The following is a 16,201-nucleotide window of genomic DNA, read 5'->3' on the forward strand; positions in this document are numbered from 1 at the left end:
ATTGACTAAGGAGCCTAAGAGTAAATAAGTACTAAACTACACTGAGTGTGGCTCAAATTGACTTCTCATAGTTTACACAACTTTCTTTTTACTTTCATTCATTCAATCATATTTCATTCATTCATTCAATCATATTTATTGAGTGCTTACTGTGTGCAGAGCATTGTACTAAACTCTTGGAAAGTACAATTCAGACAACAAATAGAGACAATCCTTATTCAACAACGGGCTCACAGTCTAGAAGTGGGGAGATGGGCAACAAAGAAAAACAAAACAAGTTAACAAGCCTCAAAAGCATCACTATAAATAAATTGAATTATAGGTATAAACACATAATAAAATGAATGGAATAATGAATATGTACATATTTACACTCCTGATTTAATCCCATGAACCAAATATCATCATCATCATCAATCGCATTTATTGAGCACTTACTGTGTGCAAAGCACTGTACTAAGCGCTTGGGAAGTACACGTTGGCAACATATAGAGACAGTCCCTACCCAAAAGTGGGCTCACAGTCTAAAAGGGGGAGACACAGAACAAAACCAAACATACTAACAAAATAAAATAAGTAGAATGGATATGTACAAGTAAAATAAATAAATAAATAAATAGAGTAATAAATATGTACAAACATATATACATATATACAGGTGCTGTGGGGAAGGGAAGGAGGTATAATTATGTGATTGTCAAGTCTGCTTAGGGCAGATATAATTTCTTAAAGGTTTTTTTTCAGAAGAAAAATCCATTTGGGATCTGAATCCTCACAAATATTTCAAGCACCAAGTGGATGGTTGCGGGAGTTGAACCTTGTAAACAGAACTAAAGTTTCTAGAGTCTTAAACCAATAGTTTAGATCTACCTGAACAGCTACAGTCCCAAATTCCCGGGCCAATGATCCAAAGTTAGGGGGAGGGGGAGAAAAAGGTAGGAAAGAAAATCTGGGTCAGAGAGAAAGTGATAATTGGACTGGTTTTGGTGTTAGTTGAGATTTCTACCTTGAATTTTTTATCATCTAATTTTTTGACAACCTAATTTTATTTTCTGTTCTTTTGATGGCTTGTTAAACCTCTCTATACCAGAATTAGAACTATAGCTAATTGATTTAATTAGTAAATCCACTGGGAATAAATTACCATATTACGTGGATATTATGGATATTAATTACTGAGAAGCAGCGTGGTTCAGTGGAAAGAGCCCGGGCTTTGGAGTCAGAGGTCGTGGGTTCAAATCCCGGCTCTGCCGCTTGTCATCTGTGTGACTTTGGGCAAGTCACTTGACTTCTCTGTGCCTCTGTTACCTCATCAGGAGAATGGGGATTAAATGTGAGCCCCCCCGTGGGACAACCTGATCACCTTGTAACCTCCCCAGCGCTTAGAACAGTGCTTTGTACATAGTAAGTGCTTAATAAATGCCATTAAAATAAAATAAAAAATATTCATTTAGTGTATGTCAAAGCATAAGCGAAACCTAAGGAGGCACTGTACCATTTTACATTTTTTAGTAACAGCCTTTTTAATGTGATGTTCAGTTCATTTAGCCTATTGGATAGAGCACGGGCATGGAAGTCAGAAGGACCTAGGTTCTAATCCTGACTCTGCCACTTGTCTGCTGTGTGACCTCGGGCAAGTCACATCATTTCCCTGGGCCTCAGTTACCCCATCTGTAAAAATAAGGATTTAAGACTGTGAGCCCTATGTGGGACAGAGACTGTGTCTAACCTGATTAGACTGAATCTATGCCAGCGCTTAGAACAGTGCTTGACACATAGTAAGAGCTTAACAGAAATCATCATCATTACTATCATTATTATTATTAACATTGGAAAATATTATATGGAACATGTCCTTAATGTTACTACCAAAAACATCTATTGTCTTACAGAAGCATTCCTATATCTCCTAAAAATTATGACAAAAGCATTATTTTTATAGGATCAGGTATGCTAAATGTTTTGAAGCACGCTTAGCAGGCAGTTTATTTTCTGTCTTATGCTGTTGACCCATCTCCGACAGCATACCGACTCCATAGACACATGATAATAATAATAATAATGGTGTTTGCTAAGCACTTATTATGTGCAAAGCACTGTTCTAAGCACTGGAGGGGCACACAGTAAGCGCTCAATAATCATGATTGAATGAATACAAGGTGACCAGGTTTTCCCATGTGGGGCTCACAGTCTTAATCCCCATTTTACAGATGAGGCAACTGAGACACAGAGAAGTTAAGTGACTTGCCCAAAGTCACATAGGTGACAGGTGGTGGAGCTGGGATTAGGACCCATGATCTCTGACTCCCAAGGCCGTGCTCTTTCCACTCTGCCATGCTGCTTCGCTCCCAGAACGCCCCACCTCCATCTGCAATCATTCTGGTAGTATATCCATAGAATTTTCTTGGTAAAAATATGGAAGTGGTTTACCATTGCCTCCTTCCTTGAATCGTCACCCTAAACTCTCTCCATGCTGTTGCTGACCAGCACAGGTGAGGTTTGACTTGTAGAAGATTGCCTTCCATTCACTAGCCACTGCCCAAGCTAGAAATGGAATGGTTATGCCTCTGCTTGACTCTCACTTCCATAGCCAAGACTAGTAGAGTACTGGAAACTCTCCAAATGCAATACTGAGAGGGGACACAGTTCATTATCTAGACCAATTTCTAGAGTCATGTCTCTAAACCATTTCATTACATAAAGAGGGCTCACTGGTGTGCCTGCCAATGTTTTGTAAGCCTCTCTTGGATTCCAACACATTGAACTAGATTCTCCTCTATTTTGAATAGCAATGACATCCAGCTCAGTTACAATGTCCAGGGCAGAACTTTTTGATTTTGTTTGCTTTCTTCATAGTATTTGTTACGTGCTTATTATTTGCCAGGCAACCTACTAAGCACAGGGGTAAATACAAGCTAATCAGTTTGGACATAATCCATATCCCACTTGGGGCTCATAGTCTTTCTTCCTACATTTCAGATGAGGTAACAAATATAGAGAAATGGCTTTAATAATAATAATGATAACAATAACATTGGTATTTGTTAAGTGCTTAAAATGAGCCAGCCACTATACTAAGTGCTGGGGTGGATACTAGGAAATCATGTTGGACAGTCAGTCCTATGTGGGGCTCACAATATCAATCCCCATTTTTAAGGTAAGGTAACTGAGTCCAGTGAAGTGACTTTCCCAAGGTCACATGGCAGACAAGTGGGTGAGCCAGGATTAGAACCCATGATCTTCTGACTTTCAGGCCTGTTCTCTATCCACTAAGCCATGCTGACTTGCCGAAGATCACAAAACAGACATGTGGCAGAGCCAAGATTAGGACACCAGCCCTCTGACTCTGAGGCCTTTGCTCTTTTCACTAGGCTATGCTACTTCTCTAAAGTTGTAAACTCTTTCAGGTGTTGCATCCCACCTCATTCCAATGAGCCACCTTAAACTCTGGGAGAATCAAGGTATCAAACAATTCTAAGTTCTCAAAACATTTACTTGTGTTTGAGAGTTTTGAAGATTGTACATATGGGAAAGGAGAAATGTAAAAATTGAATAATGTTTAGTCCTTATCCTCTTTTATATATCTCCCTGGGCCCATTTGATTGGCTTCTCTTCTTTAGATTTGCCTCCTGTAGTTTTATGTCACCACGAAGTTTAGCCTATTTCTCCTTTCTCCGAGGTTCTCTCTAAATAGGTAGAATTATAATAGGTGGAATTATAATTTGAAGATCTACCTATGTAATTCGTACAGACCTAAGAAAGCCCTGTACCCACTATAAATCCCTCCCTGACCCTCAGCTCCGCAGCCATTATGTGCATATCCGTAATTTATTCATTTATTTATATTAGTGTCTGTCTCCCCCCCTAGATTGTAAGCTCACTGTGGACTGGGACTATAGCTACAAACTCTTTTATATTGTTATATGAGACTCTCCCAAGCATTCAGTACAGTGCTCTGCACACAGTGAATGTTCAATAAATACTATTGATTACCAGCACAATTAATATTAATGATGAATAAATTATTATAAATAAAGAGTTGTAATAACGACAAATTGGAGGCCCAAGCAGTTATCTTAGTAAGAAATACACAATCACTGTTATCACACCCATCCTCTAATCAATTGATATTCTGAGCAATCACAAAGTTTTTTTAGGTTACTTTCAGAATGCAATTGATGTGCTTGGACAAGCCTCATCTTACTGGACTGAGAGGTGAGATTGTCTGGAGATGTGCTTCATTCATTTATTCATTCATTCAGTCAGGCAGTCAGATTTATTAAGCACTTACTGTGTGCAGAGCAGTGTACTAAGAGCTTATAGAGCTTATATTAAGCACCAAGCGATGTGAAATGACGTTCAATGCATACTAACCACAGGCAGAAGAGTCAAGAGTCAAGCTGCTCTGGTCCTCTCCTGTAGAATGCAGAGCTTTGACCTTTTGGAGAAGTAGGGGTATGAGCTGTGCTGCGCCCAAGGAAGACTAAAAACAGTGAAAGCAGTCTGAACCACAACAAGTGACAAGAGCAACAGCAGAAGCCCAAGTCCACAGGAAACCACATGGTCTAATGGAAAGAGCCTACTTGTGGTAGTCAGAGGATCTTGGTTCCAATCCTGTGTAGCCACTCGTCTGCTGTGTGGCCTTGGGCAAGTCACTTAACTTCTCTGTGCCTCAGTTACCTCATCTGTAAAATGGGGGTTCGATAATCCTCCCTCTGACATTGCCTGAGATCCCCATGTGCAATGACTCTCAATCCAAGCATTCTATTCCTAAGTATCAACCTTTGACTGTTCCATTTTGCAGATGAAATACATATAGAGCATGGGCCTGGGAGTCAGTGGTCATTGCTTTACCACTTTTCTGCTGTGTGACCTTGGGCAAGACACTTCATTTCTCTGTGCCTTAGGTCCCTCATCAATACAATGGACTGTGCCTGATCTGATTATCTTCTATCTACCCTACTGTTATGTGCAGTGCCTGGCACGTAATAAGTGGCTAAATATCACTTTCACTATAATTCTTATTATTAATCTCGATCATATTTATGGAGTGATTAATGTGTGCAAAGCACAGTTTTGGGAGAGTACAATTTAACAGAGGTGACAGTCAAGTTCTCTAACTATAAGGAGCTTACAGTCTAAGTGATTTGGCCAATATGAATATGGCATCTAAAATCCTCATCATTAATACTCATCAACTGCACTGCTTTAAGTATTGTTTCACTGGGGAAGGTTTCATGGAGTTATTTCAGACGACCTCTATGGATACTAATTATGGTACTCATTCAGTGTATGTCAAAGCATAAGCAAAGCCTAGGAGGGCACTGAAGCAGACCAAATCATCACCACCACTGCTATTTATTGAGCACTTACTGTGTGCATACCGCTGTGCTAACCATATGGGAAAGTTGGCAGATACATTCCCTGCCCACAACGAACATACAGAGTAGAGGGGGAGACAGGCGTTAATAAAAATCAGACACTAATCCTTTTCGAACATGAGACTCAAATAAACACCTGCTGTTACAATTAACATCAATCACTGGTATTTATTCAGTCCTTACTATGTGCAGAGCGCTGCGATAAGTGCTTGGAAGAATACAATACAACAGACTTAGCAGAAAGGTTCCCTGCCCAGAGTGAGTTTACAACTTTCACCCATGTTCCCGGGAATGTATGGATAAATACTGACATCGAATTTGTGTGGCAGTATCTTAAATATTCCAGAGTGATTTGCATAAATCTTGGGAAAGATGGAGTGGATGACTGCTCCAGGGGTGTGTAAAACCATTCCAATGAACCAAGATAACTTGGTTCATTGATATGTAAGTTACGTGACTTTTATTGATGAATCTAATGACAGAAACCTTGAATTGCATGTAAAAAGTATATGAAATGCATTGACTTAATAATAAAGAATTAAGAATATTTCTGTTTTCAATGACTCCCAATACAAGTATTCTATTCCTAAGTATCAATCTTGGACCGTTCCATTTTGCAGATGAAATACATGTAGAACATGGGCCTGGGAGTCAGAGGTCATGGTTCTACCACTTTTCTGCTGTGTGACCTTGGACAAGGCACTTCATTTCTCTGTGCCTCAGTTCCCTCATCAATACAATGGAGATTAAACCTGTGAGCTCTATTTGGAACAAGGGACTGTGTCCAACCCAATTATCTTGTATCTACCTCAGCACATAAAACATTGATTGGCACATAGTGAGTACTTATCAAATACCATAATTTTATTATTTTGATGGGAAATCATAACAACGTTATGGAATTTATTCTCATGGGAGTTTTCCAGTGTTCCCAGACTGCAGAGCCATCTTTTTGGGTTATTCCTGGTCATTAACATGACTATTACTGGAAGGAATAAAACCAAGGCCAAGCAAACACTCCACATTCCCCTATACCTTTCCCTTAGAAATCTGTTACCCACAGTTACTCTCCCAGAATGCTGGTGGACCTTTGGACACAGGACAGAACTATTGCTTTCCTTGTTTGTGCATCTCTCCTGTATACTTTGAATTTTCTAGGAGCTACAGAATGTGTCCTGATAATGATGGTACATTATTTTTATGGAATTTCTAAACATTTACTATTTGCCCCGCACTGTACTAAGCATAGGTGTAGATGCAAACTAATCAGGTCAGACCCAATTAATTTCCCACATTGGGCTAATAGTTTTCATCATCATCTTTTTTATTTATTCATTCATTCAATTATATTTGTGGAGCACTCACTTTGTGCAGAGCACTGTATTAAGCACTTGGAAATTGCAATTCAGCAACAAATACAGACAATCCCTCCCCAACAACGGGTTCCAGATGTGAGAACTGAGACACCAAGAAGTGAAATACCCAGCCCAAATTCACACAAGCAGACAGGTTGCAGAGTTGGGATTAGAACCCAGGTCCTTCAGACTCCCAGTCCCACACTCCCTCCACTAGGCCATGGGAATGCTCTTGTTATGTGGCTATATGTAACCCCTTGCATTACCCACCTATCATGAACTACAAAGTGGGTGTCCAGCTGGTGGCAGCTACAAGAAAGGGCCCTTCCAGGCCAGATAGAGAAAATATATTGAGTCTCTACACAGCCCTTTGTGATTTGGATAAAATTAGCCATTATTTCTGTGACTTGCATCAGTACTGAAGTTGTGCTTCTGCCGTAAAATGTGACTACGCTGATTGTAATGGTTCTTTTCCTCTTGATACTTCTGTACTATGCCGAAATCATCTCTCCTTCCTTCAGGCCACAAAGCCTGCACCATCTGATCCTCCCAGCTCATTGTCACCCCCTTGATCTTTGAATCTGTTATCCTCATGTATTCTCTGGCCAAGGCAAGTCACTGAGGTGATATGGACAAGGTGCTCTCCTTCTTCTCTACTGGTATGCTTAACCCATTGATACTCAGACTGAAAAAAGCAAGAGGGGACCACAGCTCTTAAACTAATGCATCAACAAGTGGATTCCTAATCCAAGACCCCAAGCCAATGAATAATTTTCATTATAGGTAGCAGCATATCGAAGGTCAAAGGGCATGGGTCTGGGAGTCAAAGAATCTGGGTCTAATCTCAGTTCTGCACATTTAGTTACTGTGACCTTCTATGCGCTTTTGCAAAATAGGGATTCAACACCTGCTCTCCCTCCTCTGACTGTGACGACCATGTGAGACTGGATTATTTGTTCAAGCTTCTTCTTTAAGTGTGTTACTTTCCTCTAATCCCTCTTGAATTTCTAACTGTTGTTCATGAAACACCTTCTAAAGGGTCAAGTTTACCTTCAATTCTATTTTAATTTACCAAATGATAACCCCACCCAAAACATGATATGCGCAACCTAGTCTATATAAATTGAATTGAGAAGCAGTGTGACCTAGTGGATAAACCATGGGTCTGGGAGTCAGAAGGACCTTAATTCCAATAGCTCCACCACTTGTCTGCTGTGTGACCTTGGACAAGCCACTTCACTTCTCTGTGCCTCAGGTTGTCTTATCTGTAAAATGGAGATTAAGACTGTTAGCCTCATGTGGGACATGGGCTATGTAAAACCTGATAAGCTCGTATTAACCCCAGTGCTTAATACAGTGCCTAACTCATAGTAAGCATTTGGTACCATTGAAAAAATCCTGATAAAGATCTATAGATTTTACTATTCAAGGAGATTATTTTTTTCTTTTGGAATTAGAAGAATACTTTCCTTGAGCTCTCTTGCATACAGATAATTACTAGATGTCACTTCACTTATGGTTTTGCTTCAAAACTCAAACCCATAATTGGATTTTCAGACATGGACAGCACCTGTTTAAATACAAATAGGAGACAATTCCCTAGAAGAACGGGGTAGTGATTCTGGAAATAGGAGTGGGTCAGGAGCAGAGGAACTTGTCTGTGAGATGAAAAATCAACCTAACCTTCAAATTCCAGGAGCTCCTAAATATTCTTTTCTGATCTTCTCTTCAAACTTTTAAAATAAAACAATAGAACATTAATACATATCAATAATTCTGTAATGCTACCAAAGATTGCCTTCATGCTCTGCAAAGAGTAAGGCCTCAATCACTACCATTAATTGATGGAGAAAATGCCCAATTTTACATGTTGATGTCTTGGTATTTCATTTCTTCCTGGCCTGAGTTCTTACTGTTGTTGTCTATTTTAATTCTGAGAACCAGGACCGGGACTATGACACTTCTCCATGGTCTTTCCAAGAGCCCAGAATATTCCATGCATTCAGTGAGCCCTCAGTAAATGATAAAGATGGGAATGTGTCAAGTAATAGTGCCTGAGCAAAGTCATTGATTTTACACCTCAATAAAAAAGTCAACTTCACAAATCAGAGCCTCTCAGATCCTGGGGAGATATCATTTTACCCAGAATTCTCTTCAGAGCACTTTTCACCTCTTGATTCCTCAGACTGTAGATCAGGCGATTAAGCCTGGGAGTGAAGACTGAATAAGAGAGAGAAAACAGCTTTTTGGTCTCAGGAGAGTAGGGGGCTTTCACTTGGAAATAAGTCAAACCCGCAGACCCAAAGAACAGTGAGACCACAATGAGATGGGATGAGCAGGTGGAGAAGGCTTTGCGACGGCCCTCGACGGAGGACTGCTTCAGGATGGTGACGAGGATGTGACAGAAGATACAATAATCGCTCCAAAGGGGAGCATCAGGATGATAACAGCCATGGCTACACTGTATATCTCAAATGCGAAAGTGTCCGTGCATACCAGGTCTAAGAGAGGAGGGCTATCACAGAAGAAATGGTTAATTACATTAGGCCCACAGAAGGAGAGTGAAAACATCACTGTAGTCCGTATTGTTGCCATGGGAATCCCTAATAGCCAGGAAGCCAGGGCCAGCTGCAGACAGAACCTTCGGTTCATGATGAGTGAATAGTGGAGCTTATCACAGATGACAGCATGTCTGTCATAAGCCATCATTGTCAGGATCCAACCCTCTGTGGACCTGAAAAAGAAGGCAAAATGCATCTGGGCTGCACATCCATCAAAGGAAATACTTTTAACCTTAGACAGGAAATTGGTGAGCATTTTGGGAATGATGACAGTGGTGTAGCCGATATCCACAAGGGACAGGCTCCTGAGGAAAAGGTACATGGGGGTTTGAAGGGCAGGGTCCACAGTGGAGACCAACACTAAGAGGGAGCTTCCTGTCAAGGTTATTAGGTATACTACAAGTAAAATCATTAACAGGATGACTTGAAATTCATGGAGATTGGAGAAACACAAAAGAATGAATTCAGTTACAGGTGACTGATTGTCTTTCCTCAGTCACATTTTTTTTGGCAATGTAAGTACAGGAATATCTGGGTCCAAATACATCTTCTCCATTCAGGAAAAAAAACTAAGTAGCAATTTTTTCAGAGTCCAGGTCTTCCCTATGAACATATTCTCAGAATGAACTTGGGTAGCTTGTTTGGTCAAGAATCGAGGAGGTGATCATAACATTATATATATGGTGTCTAGGTTCTCAGTGTCCAGAAGCAAGTTCAGGAGACGGGGGAAGTAGTGAAGCTAGGCAATATTAAAAATTCTGCAAAGGAATAAAGAGTTTCATTTTACCATCACTTTGCTATTAATGTTTATCATTATTGAATCCACGTTTTTCCCACCACACTACGTGTTATCATCTTTATAGGACCTAAGCCTGCTGGGGGAATTAAATAATCACAGATTCTTTGCAGGGAACAAAGCATCCCCATCCATGACTCCCTCATATAAATTTCTTCAACTTCTGGTCACACAAACATACCCCCACAAACAGATCTACACACCCCACCCACATAACCAACTGTACACAAACACAATTACACACATGCACACAGCCTGGGTGGTCATGTGCCCAACAATGACTGGGTGAAAATTTTTCACACAAAACAACAACCAAAAATCTACCCACTCATCCGTTCTCACTTTTTTCTCTCAAGCCCCATCCATAGGGAAGTAGTGTTGTAATTTTAGCAATTTGGGGATTTTTTGTATGGTATTTAAGCACTTTGTGCCAGGCACTGTTCCAATCTCTGGGGCAGATACAAACTAATCAGGTTGGACACAGTCCATGTTCCACATGGGGTTCACTTTATCTCCATTTTATGAATGAAGTCGCTAAGATATATAGAAGCAAAGTGACTTTCCCAAGATCACACAGCAGAAAAGTAGCAGATGGTTTGGAACTCGATGGTCCCAAAAGAAAAAGATATTTTTCTTCCTCTTCTTAGGTACCTGGAAATCCTTCCATACTTCTCCTTTCTTCACGTTTGTTAGATACAAGAAGAACAGGTGCTATCAACAGGATCGTGGGGTGGAAAGGAATAGTTCAAAATCAGGGAACCAAGAAAATTATTTTAACTCCCTAGAGTCTTACTCTTTCCATAACAAAGGTTTATTGTTGTCTTGATTTTTTTTAATGTAGGATTTCATTTTTGAATAACTTTAGTGAAGTGAAAGAGAAGAATAAAACAAAAGCCCAAATGTATCTCGAGACTCCTTCCCTTGATAACCCTATAGTTTGTAAGGATCAGTTCTGTTTTCTAGAAGCAGTTTAGTTGTTTATATGTATCTGAAACATGGCATCGCTAATTAAATGGCCAACTGTGTGGTAGTCTAGCTAAACTAAAAGCTCTGGGTAGTTTTATCTGGCCCTCCAAAATGAAGGAGTTTCTAAAAGTTTTAGGATGCTTTCTGTTCACGTGCCATGAGGAATAGTTTATTGTATTGGGCATAAAATAGATTCGGGAAACATATTTCCACATACCTGCCTCCTTCTCGCCATCTCTTTGCCCTAGAAAGAGCCCTTATGACCTAATTACTAGGTAATTTTAGCAACTTTATTCATCATCCCCTATTGTCCCTCTGCCCCCGGTCCAATCGCATATTACACAGAACGGCAAGTCTCTTCTCTTCCACACATTGGATGGTGGCACTTCTTTATAGACTGTGAGCCCGTTTTTGGTTAGGGATTGTATCTATATGTTGCCAAATTGTACTTTCCAAGCGCTTAGTACAGTGCTCTGCACACAGTAAGCGCTCAAAAATACGATTGAATGAATGAATGAATCACTGGAAATCGACAGGAACTCAACAATAATATCAAGTGAAATCCTTTCTTTGTGGACTTCACAACTCTCTGCTGTCTTCCTCCTAGGTCTTTCTCTCCACTCAACCCAAGGAAAGCTGTGCACTATTCCAATTCTTCCTACTTAATTTTTTACCCAAACCAGACTTTAGCCACTTCTTCAAGCCCTACAAATTCCAACACCTCATGAGCTCTTCCCACAATACCCCTCACCTCACTGTCCACTCAACTTGAGCATTTCTGTTAGTTGTATATATAAACACCTAGTTCACCTTACCTAGTGTTGTAAGATGTTCATGCTTGTCTACTGGACTTATCTTCTCTATTAGATTGCAAAATCCTGTGAGGAAAGAACCACATTTTATCCTTCCTTTGTTATTCAACATACAGTGCCTGGAAGAGGGCATTGCTCATAGTTGGAACTCATCAAACACTGTTGCTAATCAATCATATTTATTGACCACTTACTGTGTGCTGAGGACTATACTAAGCATTTGGGAGAGTACAATATAACAGACTTGGAAGGCATGTCTCCTGCCCACATGGTGCTTACAGTCTAGAGGAACTTGATAATATTGTCTCATCCATCCTCCCAACCTCCCTGTGAGATTCAAGAGAGTTCAAGAAATAGGAAAGAGGAAAAAGGGAAAGTGAGAGATCGAGGATTGGAAGACAAATCTCCCATTGTCTAGACAGGTGTCCTTTCTCCACTATTTACTAACACATGGTGAACGCTTTATTGAATAATTTACCTGCCTCTTGAAGGAGGTTGTTCTTCCCCGGTTGATTTGAAAGGCTGAGGTTCTGGATGACAAGGCCTTTTTGAAATTTTGGGGTGACCCCTGAGAGGTGGTCCCCAGGTCATTAATTACAACAAAGGGAGTCATGGGATAGTTTATTATTCTTTTGTTTACCTTTCTTTATAGAAATATGGAAAACTTCATTAGGATAAATCATGCTCATGGGATGCTTGAATGTTTTACACTTAAAAGATGTTGTGAAATCGTTGAATTTTTAATTGTGCACTTTGGGAGTTAAGCGCAAAATGTGTTTGCCTGAACTTTTTTAGGGATTTGGATTTTTCAAAAGCCTTGCCTTCAAAGTCTGCTCATCTAAAAGGAAAACATCATCTGAATTGTTGCCTGAATTTAAGACAGGTAGATAACTGTTGGAATTCTTCATTGTATTCATGTTAGACATACTGTATAAATTGTAAAACTAAATCCTCGATAGGATTTTTCCTGATGCTATTTTCATATCTGTGTTTGAATGTTTGGTGACTGGGTGAAATAAAAATCGCTCAGGGTGTGTTAGGCATTGTAGATTTCTTAATATTATGTTTAATATTAGCTGTTCATTCACTACTGAACTTTCCTTTAGTTGATTAAGGACAGACGTTGACTTTCCCATAGATTGTAAGCTCCTTGTGGGCAGGGATCACATCTACCAATATTATTGATTTGTACTTTCCCCAACTGCCTAGTACAGTGCTCTGCACAGAGTACAAGCTTAATAAAAACCACTGATTGATTATGAAATTTTAATTTTTACAGGCAAAAGAGATATGGAAATCACCAGTAATACTCGGATTACAATGGCTGCAGGAGTGGGCTCTAAAGGTAGACATTTATTAATAATAGTAATAATATTAATACTGGTATTTGTTAAGTGTTTTCTATGTGCCAGGCACTGTATTAAGTGCTGGGGTGGATACAAGTAAATTGGGTTGGACACAGTCCCTGTCCCACATAGGGCTTATAGTCTAATTCCCAATTTTACAGATGAGGTAACTAAGACAGAGAGAAGTCAAGTGACGTCTAAAATCACACAGAAGACAAATGGCAGAGCTGGGATTAGAACTCATGACCCTCTTACTCCCAGGTCTATGCTCTATCCACTACGCCGTGCTGCTTCCCCTAATTAGCATCACATTTAACATCAAAAGGTTTAAGTGTTATCTTCTAATGACTAGTGTTAGTTCCTAAAGCAAAAGAAATTATACCTCTCACTGTACAAAAATTAAGCCCTGAAGTACGTGTTTATTGTTCACCTGAGCCAATCTCCCCTCTAGGCAAGTGAAAATAATTCCTAGCTTTTTCTGTTATTAAATCCCTCCCAATAGATTGAATTCTGGGAGCTGAAGATGTTAGTACATCTAAACGTGGTATGCTGCAGTCATGATTCCATTGGCTAGTCACAAGTCCTAATGCCAGCATTGATCTGTGGTGCCAACCAAAACTGAACAGACTCAAACGTGGAGCTCATTTTGGGCAATATGCTGTTATACTGTCTGTCCCCACCCCCACAAGCGCTTAGTACAGTGCTCTCCACACAGTAAATGCTAATTAAATATGATTGTTTGGTGCCTTCCCCTCTACAAGTTCAGGTTTGATGTGAAAAAGGAAATGAATCAAATCTAGATCATCCATGCATGTGGTGGCATTGATAATTTGAAATCATGCTATACCCAATCTACCTTGAATAATTTAGCATTGACTAGACATTTGTCCCCCTATTAATATGATTTGATTGTAAAGACATTTTCTTATTTTTTATGGTATATGTTATGCATTACATATGTGTGAGGCACCATTCTTAGTGCTAGGGAATATACAGGATAGGCAGGTTGGACACTGTCCAAGCTTGATTGCCGATCATGTCACTTATTTTCCAATCAATCCACTACATGGTCGCAAGCAAAGTCTGTTTTCAATCTCCTGAACAACAAGCTTGTGGCTTTTTTCTTACATTCATTATCCTTCTGAATTTTTGGTTTCCTGTCTCTCTTTGGTGCCCTTCCCTTCAGGCCTACATGTTTATATTTTGCTAACTGACCAATGTCAGTGTGAGGTTGCACAATAGGTAAGTTGCTCTTGATTGTTTCACTTTTTATTGATTAGTTTTGATTAGAGTGAATGGTAAATATCAATTACAATCTTTTCAGGCTGTAATACCAGGCTTCTGGGCTAACTTGGAACTTAGGGAGTTTCTTAATAAATCCTTATTAACTCATTGTCTAAGAAACCTCAGACCTCAAACGCATCATCTAATATCTCCCAGGACAGAGACCTACCCGAGATGCTGAGATCTCTCCTCTGAGAAGCTGGCAAGTGACAAACTGGCATGGACCATTGAACATCCCCAGGGGAAGAGATCTGCTTGAAGACACAGATCTCTCTGCAGAGAGGCCACAAACCAGAGGGTACCATCGAATTTTGACTGGGACAGGGACCTGCCTGAGGACACTGAGATTTCTCTTCTGAGCAGTCACAAACCAGTGTGGACCATCAACCACTGCCCAGAACAGAGACTGGCCTGAGGACACTGAGATCTCTCTGCTGAGTGTACACAAATCAGCAAAGAATTTCGAACATCTCCCGGGACAGGGAACAGCCCAAGAATCCTGAGATCTCTCCCTGGAGAGGCCTTAGCCTGTGAACACCATCTACCATCACTGAGGACAGAGACCTGCCCAAGGACTCTTAGATCTGTCCATCAAGAGGCCACAAACCATCATGGACAAACAAACATTGCCCAGGAAAAAGATCTGCCCCACCTCCAACTTTCTGAACCACTGTGATCCTTTTCTCAAACTCCTTTTTCTCCACCCCTACATTTATCATCGGGGAATTCAAAATCCACATAGATGTTCCTGACAACATTTCTACTGCCCGCTTTCTATCACTTCTAAACTCTACTCACCTCCTGTTCCACCCCAGTTCACCCACTCATTGACACAGATTTTACACACATTTGATCTCATCAACTCTAGTCACTGTACAAGTTCTACCCTTACCAAAGGTGAAATATCTCTCTCTGACCAGAGCATCTTCACCTGGCTTCTCTCCCACACACTTCATCATCATCATCATCATCATCATCAATCGTGTTTATTGAGCGCTTACTATGTGCAGAGCACTGTACTAAGCGCTTGGGAAGTACAAATTGGCAACATATAGAGACAGTCCCTACCCAACAGTTGGCTCACAGTCTAAAAGGGGAAGACAGAACAAAACCAAATATACTAACAAAATAAAATAAATAGAATAGCTATGTGCAAGTAAAATAAATAAATAAATAAATAGAGTAATAAATATGTACAAACATATATACAGGTGCTGTGGGGAAGGGAAGGAGGTAAGATGCGGGGGATGGAGAGGGGGACGAGGGGGAGAGGAAGGAAGGGGCTCAGTCTGAGAAGGCGTCCTGGAGGAGGTGAGCTCTCAGCAGGGCCTTGAAGGGAGGAAGAGAGCTAGCTTGGCGGATGGGCAGAGGGAGGGCATTCCAGGCCCGGGGGATGACGTGGGCCGGGGGTCGATGGAGGGACAGGCGAGAACGAGGTACGGTGAGGAGATTAGCGGTGGAGGAGCGGAGGGTGTGGGCTGGGCTGTAGAAGGAGAGAAGGGAGGTGAGGTAGGAGGGGGCGAGGTGATGGAAAGCCTTGATGCGCAGGGTGAGGAGTTTCTGCCTGATGTGCAGATTGACTGGTAGCCACTGGAGATTTTTTAGGAGGGGAGTAATATGCCCAGAGAGTTTCTGGACAAAGATAATCCGGGCAGCAGCATGAAGTATGGATTGAAGTGGAGAGAGACACGAGGATGGGA

The 16,201-nt window shown here is 40.7% G+C and overlaps 1 pseudogene; it reads right to left on the reverse strand.

Moving 5' to 3' along the window:
- Positions 1 to 8,834: 8,834 nt before the first annotated feature.
- LOC119922465 lies at positions 8,835 to 15,220 on the reverse strand (annotated as a pseudogene).
- Positions 15,221 to 16,201: the final 981 nt, after the last annotated feature.

The sequence above is a fragment of the Tachyglossus aculeatus genome, unplaced genomic scaffold (genome assembly GCF_015852505.1).
Source record: "Tachyglossus aculeatus isolate mTacAcu1 unplaced genomic scaffold, mTacAcu1.pri scaffold_102_arrow_ctg1, whole genome shotgun sequence".
Lineage (NCBI taxonomy): Eukaryota > Metazoa > Chordata > Mammalia > Monotremata > Tachyglossidae > Tachyglossus > Tachyglossus aculeatus.